Genomic DNA, 20,801 nt, shown 5'->3' with positions numbered 1-20,801 from the left:
AGTTAACCACTTTGGTGCTTCTCACTGCTCAGAAGAGATGGGCTATGAGTAATCCTTTGTGGCTCCGTCACTCAGGGGACGTGGGGTGACAATTCCGTGGGCAAAGCAACAAGTTTTTAGCAGAAGGATAAAGTGGTAGGGGATAGTGAGAGTTGATTAACAAATACAAAATTCGAGCTAGGTAGGAAGAATCGGATTTAGTGTTCTATAGCACTGCAGGGTGACTGTAATTAACAACAATTTATTGTATACATTCAATCAGCTGGAAAAGAGGATCTTGAATGCACCCAACACAAAGAAACAATAAATGTTTGAGATAACAGGAAAAAAAATACCAGTGGTTACGAGGGTAACAAGGAGAGAGAGAGAGATGCACCGATGAACAGGTGGAAAACAGATGCTTATTAGGGCAGCGAAAGTATTCTGTATGATACTGCAATAGTGAATACATGACATTATACATTTAGCAAAACCCATAGAACTATACAACACAGGGAGGGAATCCTAATGTAAACTTCACTTAATAATAGTGTATCAATATTGGTTCATAACTGTACCAGCAATGCTGGATATTAATAATAGGATAAAGTCTGTATGTGTGTAGGGTGGTATTTTCTGCTCGATTTTTCTGCAAACCTAAAACTGCTATAACATAAAGTCTACTACTCATTAATAAAATAAAATGTATGGGGAAATACAAGACAATTTTTCAATTGTTTTTAACATGCATTTCAATGTATAAAGCAAAAACCGAAAAAAAACCAGTATTGTATACGTAAAATATATGATAACAAGACCACAAAGTAAAAAGGATTAAAAGAAAGGACGAAGTCATGAGGGTATATTTACATGGAGTGGTACAAACATAACTCGAAGTACACTAGGCTAAGATAAAGGTTGATGTGCCAATCCCTAGAGCAACCATTCGTCCCGGTGTAGGTAGTAATCTGGTTACTGTGGCTGTATAATTCAATCCCCCAAACTTAGCTTTTTATTATACACATTATTTACTGTTTTTGTTTCCTAACAGACTGTACTTCAATGAAAGTACTTGCATAATAGGACTCATACCTGGTGAATGCTAAAAACTACAGGAAAATTTATTGAATCTATAAAAAATTTTAACTTAAAATAACTAGGTATAATGATAATAAAGAAATGCACTCTTTAGGAAGATCATTTGCCTTAACAGCAATTGTTTATCTTATGGACATATAGACTGAATTAACTTTCTATAAAAGAAATAAAATGTACAGATTCAAAACTATTTCAATAACTAGCATTTGTAGAAATAAAAAAAAACTTGCTCTAATAGCACACCAGCCTTTTCAGCTCAAACATCCTACTGAGAAAAAATAGGAAAGCTGGAAGATATTAAAGATATTGTTTGAAGGCACCACAAATCAAAGGAAGAAAGCATTCAAAAAGACAGAATCTCAATTAGGAGAGAAGGCTTTGTCATGAGAACCACTCACATTTGTTACCGCTTCTCCCTTGAAGGCTTTTGCTGATTCCAAGGATGTGAGTGAGGATCCAGGAGGCTTCAGCAGAAAGTTGGAGCTGAGCAGCTAAGCAGCTGAGAAAGACTTCTGGCAGTCTCACCCAACCAAGAGGACACAGGTTCAACCTGACAGTTCACAGACGAAACGAATCACAGAAAACAAACCAAGGGTTCATTTGGCATCACCAAGGGGTTATGTCCTAAGGTCAATATAAACCTAAAATAGAAAACTCCACACAAAGCTCGAGATCCAGCTTTAAAAGGACTCAATTTCTGACCGCAGTGCGATTAACTGTCCCCACCCTAACTGCCTGTCAAATGCAAATGTATGCCAGAGAATGATAAAATCACCCAGAAACTCCAGTTACCTCTACACTATTTCATACAGAAAATCCAGCCTGCAATCAAAAGTACCCACACATGCAGAAAGCGAATGGGGTGGGAAAGGACTAGCATCAGGATTGGGATCCATTTTCTCCATATAATGAGGATGTCTGGAACAGAAAGAACTAAGACTTGGTGATTCCCACACAATTTACAGCAAGATACCACTACAGTGAGATACCACTACACACCTGCTAAATGAGAAACAATGAAAAATACTAACCATAATAAGTGCTGACAAGTACCTAATCAAAGGTGACTCTTTTACACTGCTGGTAGGACTTAACACACAGTATGTTCACTGCAGAACATTTACACAAATTCTAAAGTATCTGAAAGGCACCACTATCATGTGATCTAGCCTTTCAGTTCCATGAAATTAAAAAATAAATAAATAAATAAATAAAAATTTACATCCATACAAAGACACCTTCAAGAATATCCATAACACAGGAAAGGATGGATGGCTTTGGCAAGATGAGAAGGGAACAATATGAGGTTCATAAGGAACCTTGGTGGAAGAGGAGAGGATGTTTATGTTATCTTGATTGTGATGACAGTTTCATTAACACATGAAAGTCTTTAAACTTTTTTGATGACTTTAAAATTGTGTGGTTTATTTTAAATCAACTATACCTCAAAGAATTGTTCCAAATGTGCAGTATGCTCCAAATATGTGTCGCAAAGAAATTTCAGATCATTAAATTTAAAACAGTAAGTACTAAAATCTGTAAATCTGATAATCAAGCTCAAGTATTTGTAAAATTACCCAGTAATCTTAATCTAAAAAAAATGAAAAACAAAATTAAGATCAATGGATGAAATATTTTCAGTTACAAAAAGCAGAATCAACAAATCCAAAAGTTGTTTTTAGATGTTACTTTTGTTGTTTTTCTTTTCTGTAATAGGTTTAAAAATGATGAACACTTGAGACACTTATCAACACAAAAACCAGACATTATTACCAGGAATGGAGAATTATCTGTCCAGATCCTTGAGACATACACATAATATTTTAAGCAACCTTACGCTGATAAAATTCAAGTTACATGAAATCAGTAAATTCTTTAAAAAAATGAAATTAGAGAAAAATTTAGGATAAAAGAAATGCTTCTCAATTCTATTATGAGACTGGTATAAACTTTACACGAAATCAATACGATAAGAAAGATAAGAAAATAAAATCAGTGGTTATAGTGGAGAACAGGAGAAATATAGCACCATCTTTCCAATGCTGAAGGAAAAATTAAAACTGTCAATTGAGAATTCCATATGTAGAAAAATTATGCTTTCACTGAGAGTGAAATAAGAAACAACCAAGCTTGAGACAATTTACCACTGGGAAAACTGTAAAAGAAGTAACGCTAAAGGAAGTCATTCAGGGTGAGGGTAGAGTTATCTCTCCTGGTGCAAACTAAGAACTGCAGGAAGAAGTGAAAAGCTCTGATTAAGTAAAATATGTGAATAAATACATGATTATTTACGATTATTTATTTAATTAATAACTGAGTAGAGCTAACTACTCTGTTCAAGCAAAACATCACAACAAAATAGAATTCCCATCTTTAACTATGTTATCTAAGGTCCACCCAGACCAGGCTGTATTTACCTAGTTAACTCAAATCACCACCACATGGCATCCATAGCGGTGCAGTTGGAAGCTGGTACGTTTATACTTGCTGTTACTAAAGAGTGCACCCTCCACCACACCACAGTGGTAATGGAGAGCAGGTAGAAAGTTTGGACTTCTACTCTCTGGGAATTAATGATATACTGCTCCCGTTCTTGCTGATGTGCCGTCAGAGGAAGCTCAGAGAAGAGTAACAGATTTCACCACAGCCCATGCTAAAGAAGTCACTCTATATGGTGTGAGTAGTATGCACAAGAGGAGCTGTGACCTGCCACTCTTAGTGGAAGCCTAGTGGGGGGACAGAACTTCCAACCCTACACAGGAGTAACGAGGAACATCCCCCACTCAGGAGTCCATGGAGGCCAAGGGTTGAATCTGGACTTCTACAATCACCTGGCAACAGAGGCCGTGCCTTCACTTTTCCCCTCCTGATGTGGTGCAAAGGAAATAATCATTGATCCTGAAGGCAGAAAAAGAGTAATTACCCAGTCAGGAAACAGAAAGGAAATACGAATAAGGGGTGGGTAGGAGAACAAAGTCTCAGAGACCTGTGGGTCAATAACAAAGGTTCTAACATTCCTGTCATTAGAATCCCATAAGGAGTGGACAGAGTATAGTATTGCGAATACTTTTATAAATAATGCCTGAAAACTTCCCAATTTGTCAAACAAAATCTATATGTACAAGGCCTAACAATATTCTCCCAGGATAAACCTGAAGAATTCCAGACCAAGATACATCATGACCAAAATTCTGAAAACTAAAGATAAAAAAAAAAAAAAAAATTGAAAGCACCAAGAGAGAAATGGCTTACCAAAAGAGAAAAAAAATATGACAACACTCTAATTATGTTGAATTTATCATCAAAAACCAGGGAAGCTAGACGAAAGTGCCACATTTTTCAAGTGCTGAACGAAAAGAAATGTGAAATTCTAAACCCACTGAAAAGATCCTCAGGAATCAATTGAAAACCAAGACATTTTCAGATGAAAGAAAACTAAGAGAATTTATTGTCAGCACAACTACCCTAAAATATTAGCTAAAGGAAGTTCTCTAAACAGAAAGAAATTAAAAAATCAGAAATCGTGGAATATCCAAGAAGAAGGAAGGACAAGGTGAGCAAAAGCCAGGTGAATACAATAAACCAAGTTTCTCTTCTTGAGTTTTCTAAATAAGGTTTTTCATGAGAAGTAAAAATTATAACATTTTCTTATGTGGAGATCAAAGTATGAAGAAGAAGTATTTAAGACAATTATATTAAAAATAGTGGGCGGGTAAAGAGATGTAATAGGAGATAAGGTTTTTACCACATCACTAAAAGTTTTAAACTAATGACACCAGATTGTGATAGGTATACATATACATATATATTTGTGTGTATATATATATATACACACATATATAAGGTTAAGAGTAATCAGTAAAATAGTAAAATAGTAATGCAGAAAAACACACTCAAATACACTATACATAAATAAAAATAAAAAATCAAATTACAAAAATTTTTAAAATACCCTCAGGAAGGCAGACAAAGGAAAATGAAGAAAGAAAAACAGAGAAAACAAACAGAAAAAAAGTTATAGCGCACTTAAATCCTAACATACAGATAATAACATTAAATGAAAATGATGTATACAATTGTATAACAACTAAAAGACAAATATCGGCTGAGTGAATTAACAAAAAAATGACTCAACTATTTTCTGTCTACAACAAACTTGCTTTAAATATAACGACATAAGCAGACTGAAAGTAAAGGATAAGGAAAGATATACCAAAAATTTTCAAATAAAGCAGGAATGGCAATAAGAGTATTACATGAAGCAGAATTCAGAGCAAAGAAAATTACCAGAGACAAAGATGGACATTATGTTATATAATAACAAATGGCCAGTTCAACAAAAAGATGCAGAAATCCTGAATATGTATGCACCCAAAACAGAGCTACAAAGTATGAGAAGCAAAACTGATACACTAGAAAGAATAAATAGTTGAATTCACAATTATAGCTAGAGACAACAACCACTGTCTCTCAACAGTAGACAGAAAAATTACATAGATTCAGCAAAATTTCTGAAGAAATCAACACCACCATCAATCAAGAGGATGTGTTCCACAATTACAGAACACTGCACCCAACAATAGCAGGAGACAAATTTCTTGCCATTGTCCATGGAACATACACCAAAACGAATCATATTGTCAAGCATAAAATAAACCTCAAAAAATTTAAAAGGACTGAAATCACAAGAATATGTTCTGTGATCATAATAAAATCAAATGGGAAATCAATAACAGAATCATAACTGGAAAACCTCCAAAAATTTTCAAACAAAAATATTCACTTGCAAATAATCCATGGGTCAAATAAAATTTATTTTTAAAAAAGTCACTGAAATACATATAAAATAAAATGTATCAAATCAACATTTAAAGTAGAAAACAGAAATAGAAAAATAGCAAGCTAAATAGGCGGAAACACTTCTCAATTCACTTTATAAAGCTACTATTATCATTATATCAAAATCAGACAATAATGCATCACGAGAAAAAACCGATCTACAGACACAAAACTATAAAATCCTTAAGATAATGGCAGCAAATAGAACTCAGCAATATATAAAAAGTTTATGCACCACAAACAAGCACATAATTCCAGGGATACACACAAAAAGGTAACCGTGGAATGTGATGGGTATGTAAATTAGTTTGACTATAGCAATCAGTTTGCTATGTCCGTGTATATCAAAAAATCACGTTGTACACCTTAAATTTATACAATAACTAAAAAACACAATTAATGTAATCTACCATATTAACGTGCTAAGAAATGAAAATAAAATGAGCACAGTAACTGATAAAGCAAAAGCAATTAAACAAATTGAACACCCATTTGTGATAAAAACTCTCAGAAAAACACGAATACACGGGAGTTTCCTAAACTTGATGGAGCAGCTGCAAAATGCCTACAACATTCAGTATATATAATGGTGGAAAAATGAATGCTTCACTGGTAGGTTCAGGAATAAGGCAAATATGCCCATTTTCACCACTCTCTATTCAAAAAAGTGCTGGACGGTTTTTGAGGGCAACAAAGCAAGAGAAGGAAATAAAAGGCATATAAACCTGAAAGGAAGAAAAAAAAAAAACTACCTATACTTGCAGGTGTCGTGATGTGTACAGAGACAATCTCAACGAAACTACGAAAAAGAATCCTTAGAAATAAGAAGTAACACTGGCAAGGTTATGAGACGCAAGAGGAACATATAAATCCCGTTGTATTTCTATATACTCATGATAGACATATGGACACGAAAATAAAAAATACTACAGAATTTACAATTGCTTCAAAAGTTAAATACTCAGACTTAAATGTAACAAAGCATCTACTGGCATTCTACGCTAAAAGTTACATAACACTGATGAGAGAAATCAAAGATTATGGAAAGACAAATCAAACAAATGGACAGACATACTCTGCACATGGATTGAGGGCTAACCATGGTAAAGATTTAAATTGTCACCTAAGTGATATAAAGGTTTAATACAATTTCTAAGTAAATTCCAACAATACTATTTGGAAATATTCAGAATACTGTCCTAAGATTGATATAAACGGGAAAAAGAGCTAGAATACTTAACATTTTGAAATAACAAATTATGTGGGAAAACTCACTCCACTTAATTTCAAGATGTATTATACAGCTATAGTAATCAAGACAGTGTGGTATTCATAGTAAGATAGACACACAGATGAAAGAAACAGAAAAAGAACCCAGAAATAACCCTACACAGCATGGCCAATTAATTTTTGATAAAGCTACAAACAATTCTATTGAGAAAGAGTATTTTCAAAAATTATGCAATAGCAATTGGACATTCATAGGCCCATAATTTGATTTCGATCTAAACTTCATGATGCCTCATACAAAAATAACATCAAAATGTATCATAAATTTTTTTAAAAATCTATAAAATAGACTTTTAGAAAAGAAATAAGATTAAAAACATTCCAGACATCGGGCAAGACAAAGAGTAATCAGATTTGACATCAAATATACAATCCATACAAGGGAAACGTGAGAAATTAGGCTTGGTCAATATTAAACACTTACTATGCTAATAGCTTTATTTTCTATTAAGCAAACAGAGAGAGAAGCTACATACTGGGAAAAATATCTATAAGCCGAATATGTGACAGAAAACGAGTATCTGTAATATAGAAAGTATTCTCATAACACACATTTTAAAAATTCCAACTGTAAAATGGTCAAAAGAAATAGAGATTTCACTAAAGAGGATATACAAATAGCAAATAATCACATGGAAACATGTTTAACATTATAATTATTTGGTAAATGCAAATTAAAATCACAATGCGATATCACTACACAGCTATCCTAATGGCTAAAATAAAATATAGTGACACCATGAAATGCAGACAAACTCAGACACTCTTTCTTGGAATGTAAGATGGTGCAGCCACTGTTACAAATTGCAGCAGTCTGAAAAAAAAAAAAATCCCTGAATATGCAAGTACCATATGACAGAGCATTGCACTCTTTGGTATTTAGCAAAGAGAACTAAAGACGCATGTTTCCAAGGAAACATATACAGAAATGTTTGACCCAGATTTATTTGTAATAGCCCCAAACTGAAAACACCCAGATGTCCCTCAAATAGTTAAACAAGATGTGGTATATCCATAGCATGGAATTCTACTCAGCAATAAAAACTTTAAAAACCTATTTATACACGCAAAAATCTTTATGAATCTCAGGATAATTACATTGAGAGAGAAAAAAAAAATGTCCCAAAGGTCACATACAGAATGATTCCATGAATATAATGTTAATAAAATTTTTTAAAAATTACACTAATGAAGAAAAGATCATTAGTTGCCAGAAGTCAAGGATGGGGAGACGAACGACAGGGGCCTGCCTATAACAGGGAAACGAGAGGGATTCTTGTGGCGATTGAAATGTTCTCTATCTTGACTGTATAATTATTAATATCCTGCTTGAGATAGTGCTCCATGGATTTCAAGATTTTAATCCTGGGAGAAAATAAGTAAAGGGTACATGGACCTTTTCATATTAATTCTTGTAACTGCAAATGAATGTACACTTATCTCAAAATAGAAAGTTAAGTTAATTTTGTTCATAGTCTTGATATAGAATTGGGATTAATTGGCTATGGGAGGAAAACACCTATTAATTAAAACTGATTTTAAATAATAGGTTTAGGGAAAAAAAAAAAAAAAAAAAAAAACCTGCCTCCTGTAATAATCAACGAGTCCAAGCATCCTGCTGAGAAAAACTGGGAAAGCTGGAAATATATGAAAGATATCCCTTTGAGGTATTACAAGTTTAAGGGGGCAAGAATTAAAGGTCCAGAATTTCAGGAGGAAGTAAAGCCCAAGTGGTGAGATCTAACTTTGGTATCAACTTCGCCACAAAGTATTTGTTAATTCAAAGATCTGAATGAGCACTCAAGATGCTAACACAAAATTGAGGCTGAGAAACTAAGCATCTGACGGTCTTCCAGTACTATCTCCATCACAGGCAACACAAATTTAGCTCAGAGCCTACCAAAGCAGAAGGCTAATTAGTGTTTTCAGAAGGCTAATTAGTGTTTTAAAATTTTAGGTTCTTTTGACATCCTAGAGGGGATATGCACTAAATGTCTTTGTGAACAAGAAATACAATATAACTTGAAATCCAGCTTCAAAAGTTCTCAAGGTCAGAAAGGGCATTTCACCAGGTTACTGCCTCTCAATAGCAAAAGAAATGGTCCCTGGAGGAAGATATAATCACCCAGAGCCTGCAATTATCTCTATACTACATCAAACAGAAAAGCCAGCATGCAATAAAAAAGAACTATACATGCAAAACATGAACGGAAAGGATTAGCATCAGGCCTTTAATCTGTTTTCTCCATTTACTGGGAATGCTTGGAACACAAAGAACTATGACTTGGTTATACCTTGCAACATAAGCAACAATGTGATACCAGTGCATACCTATTGGAAGGGCTACAGCGAAAGTTCTGACCATGACAAACAATGGCAAAGATGTTGAGCACCTGTGACACTCATATTGCTGGTAAGCTGTAAAATGGTATAATGTTGCAAACTACTTTGTCATACTGTAAAATAACTTAAAGAAACACTAATCATGCTATCCAGTCATCCATTTCTGGAAGTTTACTTTTTTTTAAGAAAATGAAAGTATATGTCCATAGAAAGACTTACAGAAGAAGGTGCATAGCATGGGAAAAGGTGGAGTGTTTGGGCAGAACCAGCAGAGAGGGAATACATATATGCACAAGAAACTTGGAAAAGAATGTGACATGGATAGTTACATTATCTTGATTATGGTGACTGTTTCACAATATATAATATCTCAAAACATATATTGTTCATTTAAAAGTTGTGCAGTTTATTAAGTGAATTACACCTCAATAAAGCTATTACGATGTATGAATTGACCCAAAATATATCCAAATGAAAATAAATAGCATTAATTGCACAAGTGAAAATACTGACAATTTAAGATATGACAGCTGACCTCAAGCAATTGAAAAATGAGTAATTTACTATAAAAATAATTGAAGACATGAAACAATAAAATTAAATCAGTGAATGAAATTTTAATGATTGCAGAGATTGACGAATCCCAAAGTTTTTATTGAAATGAATATAAAATTGACAGATCCCTTGCACAAATTATGGAGAAAAATAAAAGAAACCTATTACCAGTACGAGAAACGTAGATTGAATCACCACTACCAATCCTGTAGACAAACACATAATACTACAAATTGATATTTATATAAATTTTATGCTAACAAATTTTATAGTGTATGGAATGACAAAAAATTTTAAAAGTGGGCAATCTCAATATTCCTTCAATTATTAAATCAGTAGTGTTTATAAAAAAAAACTTTTTTACAAAAGAATTCTATGTCTTAGTGCCAGAATTCCTGAACTTTTCCATATAATGAGAAAGAAATAACACCAATCTTGTTCAAAGTCTTCCGCAGAATAGAACACTCTCCCAAATGTTATAGGAGAACTTTGTAAACTTTACATCAAATTGATGAGGATATTATAAGAAAGTAAATCAACCGTTCATATCCTGCATGACCAAACCACAGAAAACGACAACTTATGTTTTATATTAAAAATCAAGGATGCATTAATTATAAAACACAATGCTCAAATTGTGGTTAATCCAAGAACGAATTCTTGTTGGTTTAACATTTTGAAATCAAACCACTTTTTAAAAAGTAAGAAAAAAATGTACTATTACAAAGGGAATAACCATTTGACATAATTTGCCACACTTAAGATTAAAAACTAAAACTCAGAACACTGCAGCAAATATCCTACTCAATGGAAAAACATTGAAAATTTACCCCTGAAATCAGAAAAGATACAACAATATCTCCTGTCCCCAGTTCTACGCAACATTTTATGGCGGTCTTAGCCAGGGCAATAATGCAAGAGAAAATGTAAAAGACCAGAAATTTAAAAGGAAGATATGCAAACATCACTATTAAAACATTACATGTTTATGTTTCCAGACTATCTAAAAGCAATCTGTAGGAAATTCATTAGAATTAATAAGCGTTAGCAAGATTGATGGACACAAAAGAGTCAAACATAAACACATTTGTCAGAGAATAGCAGTTTTTTAATGAACTTTGTATACATATCATCAGAAATGGCAGACAAACCCTAGAGGACAAGGATTTGTTTTTTAGGCTTTTTCTATATACTTATTGCATAAACTTTGAGAGTCGTCATAACCCTGATCATTGTTGTCAATTTTCTCCGATATCACGGTAACAGAAGCCCCTTAATATAAAGGAAACTATATAATACACTTGACGTTTAATGTCAGTGAAACTTCTAATTCTGTAGTTTTTAAGCATAGCTTCTTTTCCTGTTCTGCACTAACTCAAAAAAAGAAGAAAAGCATATGCCACCTTTTGTCAATTTCTTTGGTTTTTCATTTATTAATTACACATACATCGTGTGCTCACTGAACACTCTCCAAAATGCAGATCTCCATTCCTTTCACAAGTAACCATGACTAGCAGCGAACTGTGTGTATTAATAGATCTACACACACATATGTATTCACATAAATAGTATATTTACAAATTGTGCACAGATTGGAAAGTAAATTACAATTTGCTTTCTTTTTAGCAATATATCCTGGAAGTTTTTTCCATAAGTCTAGCTTTAAATTGGTTGAAAAAGCTACCTAGTATTCATGGTACAGACAAAGCATAATTTACTCAGAAATAGCAATTTTGCCATATTCGGACCCATAATTTCATGTACATGTGTGAATAATTGTGTCAGATGTGGTATTAGAAGGTGAATTACATTATAGAAGTTTAAGTAAAAAAAAAGCCAAATGATTTTCAAAAAGCCAGTTCTATTTTATACCACTTTGACAACCTCGTAGCAAGATATTATATAGAGTCTTGCTATGAATAACTTGAACTAAGTATTAAGCATATTTAAGAGAGTAATTGCCAATTTATACATAGCTTGTGTGTACATCAGTACTTAGATGCAACGTTAAGTCCATTTGTTAACCTATCATTATAATTATTTTAAATACCAAAATTATTACATATTAAGCCTATCGAATTGTTACGCATATCCTCTCATCATTGGCCTCTGTTCTATCTGTCCACAGAAAGTACATGTCCATGCTGATAGATTCTGATTGCTACTCATAGATTCTGATATTTGCTACATTTCTATGAATCGCTTCTGATATGGTTTTGCCAAAGTTTAATGTTACTGAATGCTGTAGAATAGCCTTAGATATAAAATATTTTGCAATACAAGTGTCACCTCCTTATTCTCCCTCAAGGGGTTTTGGCATTTCTCATTCAATTTCTCATCCAAGTCACAAGTAATACCAGATCAGCAATAAGAATAACAAACCATTTGGATATTTTATGTGGAAATGTGCTTAATTTATTTCAAGTTGTGCACATGCAGATATCTTTACGTATTGAAGATAAAATTAAATGTTTGCTTTTTGGCTTTTCTTATTTTTCATACCAGCTATATGTTCTGCTTTTGCTTTGCTTTATTGTTACTGCCCAATAAATTACCTTCTATTTACACATATGGAATAACCTGCATTGACATAAAATATATTGAAGTTTTTTTTTTTTTTTTTGTCTTTTTCGTGACCGGCACTCAGCCAGTGAGTGCACCGGCCATTCTTATATAGGATCCGAACCCGCGGCGGGTGCATCACCGCGCTCCCAGCGCTGCACTCTCCCGAGTGCGCCACGGGCTCGACCGTATATTGAAGTTTTTGAAGTCTTAGTAAACTGTATATTTGGCACCTATGTGAAATATAAGTAATATTAATGAAGTAAGCTAATGTATACCCAGGAAATACTTCACAGAAATAGATATAGATTACCCACCCATGAACAATGATTTAAATGACAGCTGCCTTCTTAGCAGGATCCACGGAGAACAAGAAAAATGGTATGCAATCTTTCCAATGCTGAGGAACAAGGTAAAATTTGAAACCCAGAACCATGAGAGCAGTACCCAAGCCACACACATAACCAAAGGTAAAGGATGAATACCTTTTTGGTAAGAAGCTTAAAGATAAAACCTGTGACAAAACAGTGTCTTACGCTGACCAGACGAAGAACTCAAAAAAGCCAAGCTAGAAGATGACAACATGGGGAAATATCTGAGAAAGGATATCAGAAACCGTACTCTGCAGTAGAAACAGACTTCATAAAATTAGTCCAGTTTTGTCACCAAACAAACACCAGACAAATGGCAGCACCAAGCCAGCTGGGGGATAAATGTCCATGTTTCTTATCTTATATTATGCAACATGTCCACTTCTTAACAACAAAAAAAGTTATGAGACATTGAAAGAAACAGGAATGTGTGACACATATAAAGGACAAAAGGCAAACATCAGACACTGCCTTTGAGGGAACCCAGATGTTGGACTAGCAGACAGATGTTACAACAGCTATTATGAATATGTTCAGAGAACAAAAGTAAACCATGTTTTGAAATTTAAAGAGATATACTATTAGCAATGACACATCAAATACAGAATATTAATAAACACTTAGAAGTTCTTATTTTGAGAAAGTACTAAATTGAAATTCTGAAGCAGAAAACTATGATTAACAAAATTAAAAATTCACTGGATGACTACAAAAGGAAATTTGAGATGACAAAGAAAAATTACCAAACTTGAACATAAATCAATAGAAATCATGCAATTGGAAAAACAGAAGGGAAAAGGAATGAGGAAACATGAAAAGAGCCTCAGATAAATTCGGGACACAATCAAGAATACCAATATACACATAACTAAGTACCAGAAAGAGGCAAGAGAGAATAGAATAGAACATATATTCAAAGAAACAATAGCTAAAAACCTCCCAGAATTCAATGAAAAACACTAATCTACACACCTAATAACCCAATGAAATTCCAAGAAGTTAAATGCAAAGAGATTCACTTCAAGAGATATCACAGTCAATATGCTGAAAGCCAAAAATGAAGAGAAAATTTTGAAAGCAGGAAAAGTAAATCAGCACATAGAAGTGTTCATGGGTAAGGCCAGCAGATTATTTTTCATCAGAAACGCTGCCAGAATGCACTGGCATGACATATTCAAAGTGCTGAAAGAAAAAAGAAACTGTCAACCAAGATGCCTGTTTCCAGCAAGGCCATCTTTCAAAATGAAGGAAAAATTAAAACTTTCACAGATAAATAAAAACAAAGAATTTATTGTTAATATCCTGCAATGTAAGAAATGTTAAATGAAGTTCTTCAGCTGGAGAGGAGTGATAGTAGACAGCAGGTAGAATCTATATGGAAAAAAAATTAAGATCTCCAATAATAGTAATTGTGTAGGTAATGATTAAACAAAGCATAGTGACTTACTGAGGTTCCTTTCTACTCATAACTGACTTAAAGGACAATCGCACAAAGCAATATAAAAGAAATTGTATTTTGGTCATATAGCATATATCAATGTAATATATTTGACAATAAGCACATGATAAAGGGGCTTTTGAATGAAACTACATAGGAGTAAGAAATTAAGACCAGATGGTAACACAAATTCACAGAAAACAAATGAAAAAATTCAGAAGTGGTACATAAGTTTAATACAAAACCAAATGAACTCTACAAATATAATTCACTCTCCTTTCTTCTACCTTCTTCAATGGACATTAGATTGTATACAGCAATAAACATAAACGTATTTTGGGGTGTGTAACATACAAAAACATATGAATAAAAAACAGCATGAAAATGAGGGAGTTTAATGGTAGTAAATATTCTGGATCCTACTGGATGGATGTATAGATTAATTTTGTGTAAATCTCAGAAGTGGTGGACCAATGAGTACAAAACTATGCTCTCTGTCCTAAGTGAATCATTGGGCGGTATATGCCTGTATTGAATCAACACACCGTACCCCACAAATATGTAAAACTAAATGTTCAAATTTTAAAAATAGTGTAAATCCAAACTAGATTCTGATAAAATTTATACTGTAAGTCACAGAGAAACCATTAAGATAATAACCTGAAAGCATGATGGAAATTATTAAAGAAATTAAAATGGTACACAGAAAAAGTCTACTTAATAAAAGGAAGTAAATGCTGAGACAAGGAAAAAATAGTCATAAGTCATATAGAAAACAAAACCAAAATAAAGTCAGACACAAATCCAACCATATCAAGCACAATATTAAATGTGAAAGGATTAAGCAATACCAGCAAAGGAAAAGATTGTCAGAATAAATAAAAGAACATATAGCTCTACGCTGTCTACATGGGACACATTATATTCAAAGTTGCAAATATGCTGAAAGTAAAAGAATGGAAGAAGCACCATACAATGAACCACTCTGAGAAAGCTGGAGTGGCAGAACAGAATATGTAGGCACAAAATCAGGCAAAAAATCAACAATTATATGCAAGATGTGAACAACATCATAAAATAAGAAGGACCAAAAGACACCTGTATAATACTCCATCCCACAATTGCAGAATAAACATCCTTTGCATGTATACATGGAACATTTCCAGTGCAGACCTCATACTAGGCCGTAGAAAAAACCTCAACAGAGTAAAAGTACCAAAATGCAACAAAGTATGTTTTCTAGCACAACACACTGAAATTACAAATCAACAACAGACAGAAATTTGGAAAATTTTAAACATGTAAAAATTAAACCACATTGTACAACATAAAAAATATGTCAAAAAAGAATTCAAATGAAAAGTTAGAACATTAAAAATAGAACTAATTTTGCTAAGCAAAATGTTAAGTAATATTTTAAATATAAAATATGATTTATAAACTTCATTGAAATGTTAGATGAAGATCTACACATTTAACTGAATATTCAAGTTTCTCATTTAAAAAAATAATGGAAAATTTCCACAAGACATTTAAATAAAATATAGGACAAAAAGACCACAAAGAAAAGGGGGATAAATGGAATTTCCCTGTTAGGAGGTTGCATTTATATAAACTGCTATTTTCTTAATTCTATGTAGACCAAGATAAGTAAAGGATTCATTTGCCAAACTCTATTTCAACCAGTAAACATAACTCACAACACAAACAGACATAGGTAACATTTTGGTTACCAATGTAGCTTAAAAATTACCACAAAACTTATATCCTATAATATATTCCAAACTTACTTGTCTGTCTTACACTATGCTATACCTCAATAATGTACCCCCACCACATGATCCATACCTGGCACATGTTGGCAACTGGAGAAACATTTAGGCAATCAATGAAAACATTTAAGTGCAGTACATTAAGCAGAAAAAGACAGAAGAGATGCACTCTTCAGAAGATTACTTGCCTTTAAAGTAAATTTACCTTATTGTTATAAAGATTAGGTTAACTTGGTATCAGAGGAAAAACAACTAAACGTCTACCAGGCTAACCATTCGCTGAGAAAAAACTAGGAAAACTTGAAGACATTAGAGATATTATTTGAAGGCACTACAAACGCAAGGAAGCAAACATTTGAAGAGAAAAGATCTCAGAAGAGAAGCCCAGGGCATGACATCCGAGTTTGGTAACTCTTTTTTACTCAAAATATATGATAACTCAAATGAGGTGATTACGAAGCCAAGACGCTAAGCAAAAAGGTGTAGTTTAGAAACTAAACAGCTGAACAGAGCTTTCAGCAGTCTCAAAAGCTCAGCTTAGGGGACACAGGCAGAGCTAACGGTGAACCAAAGAGAAAAGTTCTGAAAGACACCCAAGGGTTCATTTGGCATCCCTGAGGGATTATGCCGTAAATGTCAATACCAACCAGAAATAGAACACACCTCACAAAACCTGACATCCAGTTCAAAAGGACTAATTCTCTGAGATGAACTATGAGATGAACTTTGTGCCTGCTGACTGCCTCTCAGAAGCAAAAGCAAATGCTCACTAAAATAAGTAATATTAATTCAACTTTCTAATTATTTCTATTGTATTTCACACAGAAAATAAACATATGATTAAAAAAATACATATACGCAAAAGCCTAAATGTGGGGAAAGGATAAGCATCACGATTGTGATTCATTTAGTCCATGTATTGGCGATAACTATGAAAGAAAAAATAATGACTCGTGTACACCATACAATTTAGAGTGACAGCGAGATATCACTGCTCACCTATTAGAGGAGCTACAATTAAAAACACTGACCACAAACATCTCTGAAAGAACACCTCTCATATGACTCAGCCATTCCACTTCTTGAAGTTTATCCAAGAAAAAAAGAAATTGCAGATCCATCAACAGACTCATACAGGAATGTGCATAGCATGGCAAAGAAGGGAGGGTTTATGCGGAATTATGAGGGGAAAGTCCAAAAGTACACTAGGAAATCTGGGGAGAGGGATAAATATGCTCATAATCTTAACTGTGGTGATGGTTTCTCTCTCTCACACACACCAAAATATATAGCGTTTATTTCAATTTGTGCAGTTTATTTTAAATCAATTACACCTCATTTAAGCTCTTAATAATTGTGTGGTACATACCAAAATACATGTCTAATGGAAAATTTAGGGCATTAATGTAACAGATGAAATCGTGCAAATTTAAGATTTAAAAATATTTTTTCATAAAATTAAAAAATAAATCAGGAATTTAAACCAAAATTTTTAACATGAAAAACTAAAGTTAACGTCAATTAATGAAACCGAAAACAAACAAAAAAGACAAATGCACGAATTTTCTCTTTTTTTTGGTGAAAGAATAAAAATGTGATGAATCCCTGGCAACAATGATCAAGGTGATAAAAAAGAAGACGCACATTATCAACAGCAGGAATTTACAAGGAATCATCATTAGGATACTGAACACATGTGCACTACGTTATGAGCAGATTTGTGCCAATAAATTTGAAATTCATGAAATGATAAAATTAAAAAAAATAGCAAAATAGTTAAACTAGGAAATCTCAAGGATTCTTTATTCAGTAAACTGCATCTTTATAGGGAAACTTTCCTATAAATGAATTCCAAGTCTTCCATCTAGAATTCCTGATTTTTCCCATATTTGAGAATTAAATAACATCCAATATTTCACAACCTCTTAATAGGAGAGAAACAGCAAAAACCGCCCAAAATGTTTTATAGGACCCTTTAAAATTGACACCAAACTGATAAAGACATCATATGAAAAAAATCAAAGGTCTGTATTCCTCAGAATAAACATAAAAATTTAAGTGGAATTAAAACTTTACGTTTTACAAACAGAATTCGAAGACACTACAACTACAATGCACCATGAACAAGTTGGATTTAATACAGGAAGGCTGTTCTTGTTGGTTTCACACTTTCAAATCAAACATCTTTGACAAACAAACAAAATCAGGTCACTATGACAGCACATACAGAAAAGTCATTCGATAAAATTTATCTACTACAAATGAGGGTTTTTTCTCCTTAAAACAACCCCCCCCAAACCTAGAAAACTACAGCACATATAATAAGTGGTGAAATATTGAAAAACCTCTCCTTCATATCAAAATAGAGACAAGGATGTCTACTACCACCAGTTCTATTTAGTCAGGGAAATCATGCAAGAAAAGAAAGAAAAAAAGCATGAAGTTTGGAAACAATGAAATGAGCCCCGCCATTATCCACTGCATAATTATGCCTGCAGAGAATCTAAAAGCAACTTCTAGATAATGCAGTAGAATTAATAAATGAATTTATCAAGATTGATGAATACCGTACAGTTAAACAAGACACATTTTTCAGAGAATAGGAATTCTTAAAACATTTTTCATACACATCGTAAAAAAGAGCAGAATAACCACACTGCACAAGGTTATATTTTGAAGACTTTTTTGATATGGTTATCAGATAAAATTTGAGTCACTATAACTCTAAAGATTGCTATCATTTTTTCTGATATCATGAAAAAAGAGATACTAACATATAAAATAAACATTTATAGAACACTTGACATTTAATCCAAGGGCAACAATAAAAAGATCATTCTTTGTGCAAATTTTCCTACAGTCTTTTGTTTAATGATCTCACTGACTAGTTAGACATCGGCTTCTTTAAAGTGAATCACAATCACTTTTTTTCTTATTTCTTAAACTTTTTTTTTTCTTATTTCTTTCGTTTCTATTTTCTAGTTCTGCATTTCAGCTTGACTTCTTAACTGTTTCTGTACTACATTCTGTACTACTAAAAGGAAAAAGAAAGCAAATGTTAGTTGTTTAGAAAACAATCACTAGTTTAGTCCTAAAAGGCAGTATTATTTTTAAGTAGGTAAAAAAATACTTTGCTAATGCTAAATTAATTTCTAAAACACCAGTACTATTTTATACTCCCCTGATATTCTGTTATCAAGATAAAGAAACATCTTGTAATTTATTTAATTTGTACTAATTATTAAGCATATTTTAAGAGTTAATTAAAATTTATGCTTATTTTGTGTAAATTGTTTGATGTCTCTTATTATTACATTTTCACTTTATAATTCAAAATTATTTTAAACACCAAAAATTTTATATATTGAACTTGTGCGTATACTCTTCTCACTTTCACTTATGTTCTGTATTTTTGCCTGTTAGTGAATCAACTCCTATGTGTGCTATATTTAATCTATTTCAGACACGAAATATGATTTGACAAAGCAAATATTTTGCTATAGGTAATACAAGTGTCACTTCATTATTCTTTATAAAAAGTTTTCATTCCTTCCCACATATTTTCTCATGCATGTCAATATCAGCAACACATGAGCAATCATAAAAACAACTTTTAGGTTTTTCTTGGGAATGTGCTTAAATTATTTTATTTTGTATATAATTTGTAGATATTTATCCATTTAAATAAAAATGAGATGTTTCTCCATTGGAGCTTTTCCTTTGCTTTCGCTGTGTTTTGTAGTGATTGTCAGTCAAAATATGTTTTCTTTTCATTTACATAAATGGAATCCTTAGATTGACACCATAGGTGCTGGAATTTTTGAATTTTTTTTATTAAACTATATGTTAGGCATCTGTATGAAATATACAGAATATCAGTGAAGTGAGCAAATGTATACCAAGTGAAAACGTCTGAGAAATAAAGATACATTACCTATCCCAGAGGGACGATTGGAAAGACGGCTTCCTTCGAGACAGAATCCATGCAGAACGGGAGAAAACGGAGCAGAATCTTCCCAGTGCTGAAAGAAAAAATAAAACCGTCAGCACAGAATTCTACATGCGGCAACATTATCCTTTCAAACTGAGAGTTAAATAGGACATGGCCACATAAACAAACCTGAGACAATCTGTGGCGGGACAACCTGTACTTTGCGTTGTTAAATGAAGTCCTTCTGGCTGCTGGAAGCGACCGGTGATGGGAACTGAGAATCTCGGGAATCCGTGAAGAGCACCCGGCGCGAGGGCTACGACGGCGCCCTCCGCTGGTGACAGTTGGTAATGGCGGGTGATAGAATTTCTGCCCAGGAATTTGTGTAATGTCACAACTGCCTGCATTGTATGCGTGACCAGAGGCACTAAGCTTTCTCCAGAGTCCAGACAAGGGGCCATAAACCCTACTCTTGAAGGAAGGATGTGGCAAAAAACGGGTGGGTGTATTTTTAAATTGCCTCAAATAAAAATAAAATGAAGGAATTTAAATTGAAAAATAAAAAAGTTTCAATAATCCCAAAAGTAGACACGGAAGGAGGAATAGACAAATAAAAAGTGATG

General features: G+C 33.2%; 1 protein-coding gene across 8 annotated transcripts in view; it reads right to left on the bottom strand.

Moving 5' to 3' along the window:
- The window catches only part of LOC134366963 (uncharacterized), a 311,090-nt gene extending 290,643 nt beyond the window's left edge, over positions 1-20,447 (bottom strand). For 7 of the 8 annotated variants that reach the window (XR_010022376.1, XR_010022377.1, XM_063083555.1 and 4 more), the window contains exon 1: positions 20,182-20,318. The gene's annotated coding sequence lies outside the window, so the exon portion shown is untranslated. Of the gene's footprint in view, positions 1-20,181; positions 20,319-20,367 lie in introns of those variants that run through there. The other variant, XM_063083556.1, reaches the window with a different exon arrangement.
- Positions 20,448-20,801: the final 354 nt, after the last annotated feature.

The sequence above is a fragment of the Cynocephalus volans genome, chromosome X (assembly GCF_027409185.1).
Source record: "Cynocephalus volans isolate mCynVol1 chromosome X, mCynVol1.pri, whole genome shotgun sequence".
NCBI classification, from domain to species: Eukaryota; Metazoa; Chordata; class Mammalia; order Dermoptera; family Cynocephalidae; genus Cynocephalus; species Cynocephalus volans.
Note: the sequence above shows the minus strand (reverse complement) of the source record. Positions and strands in the feature narration are given on the sequence as shown.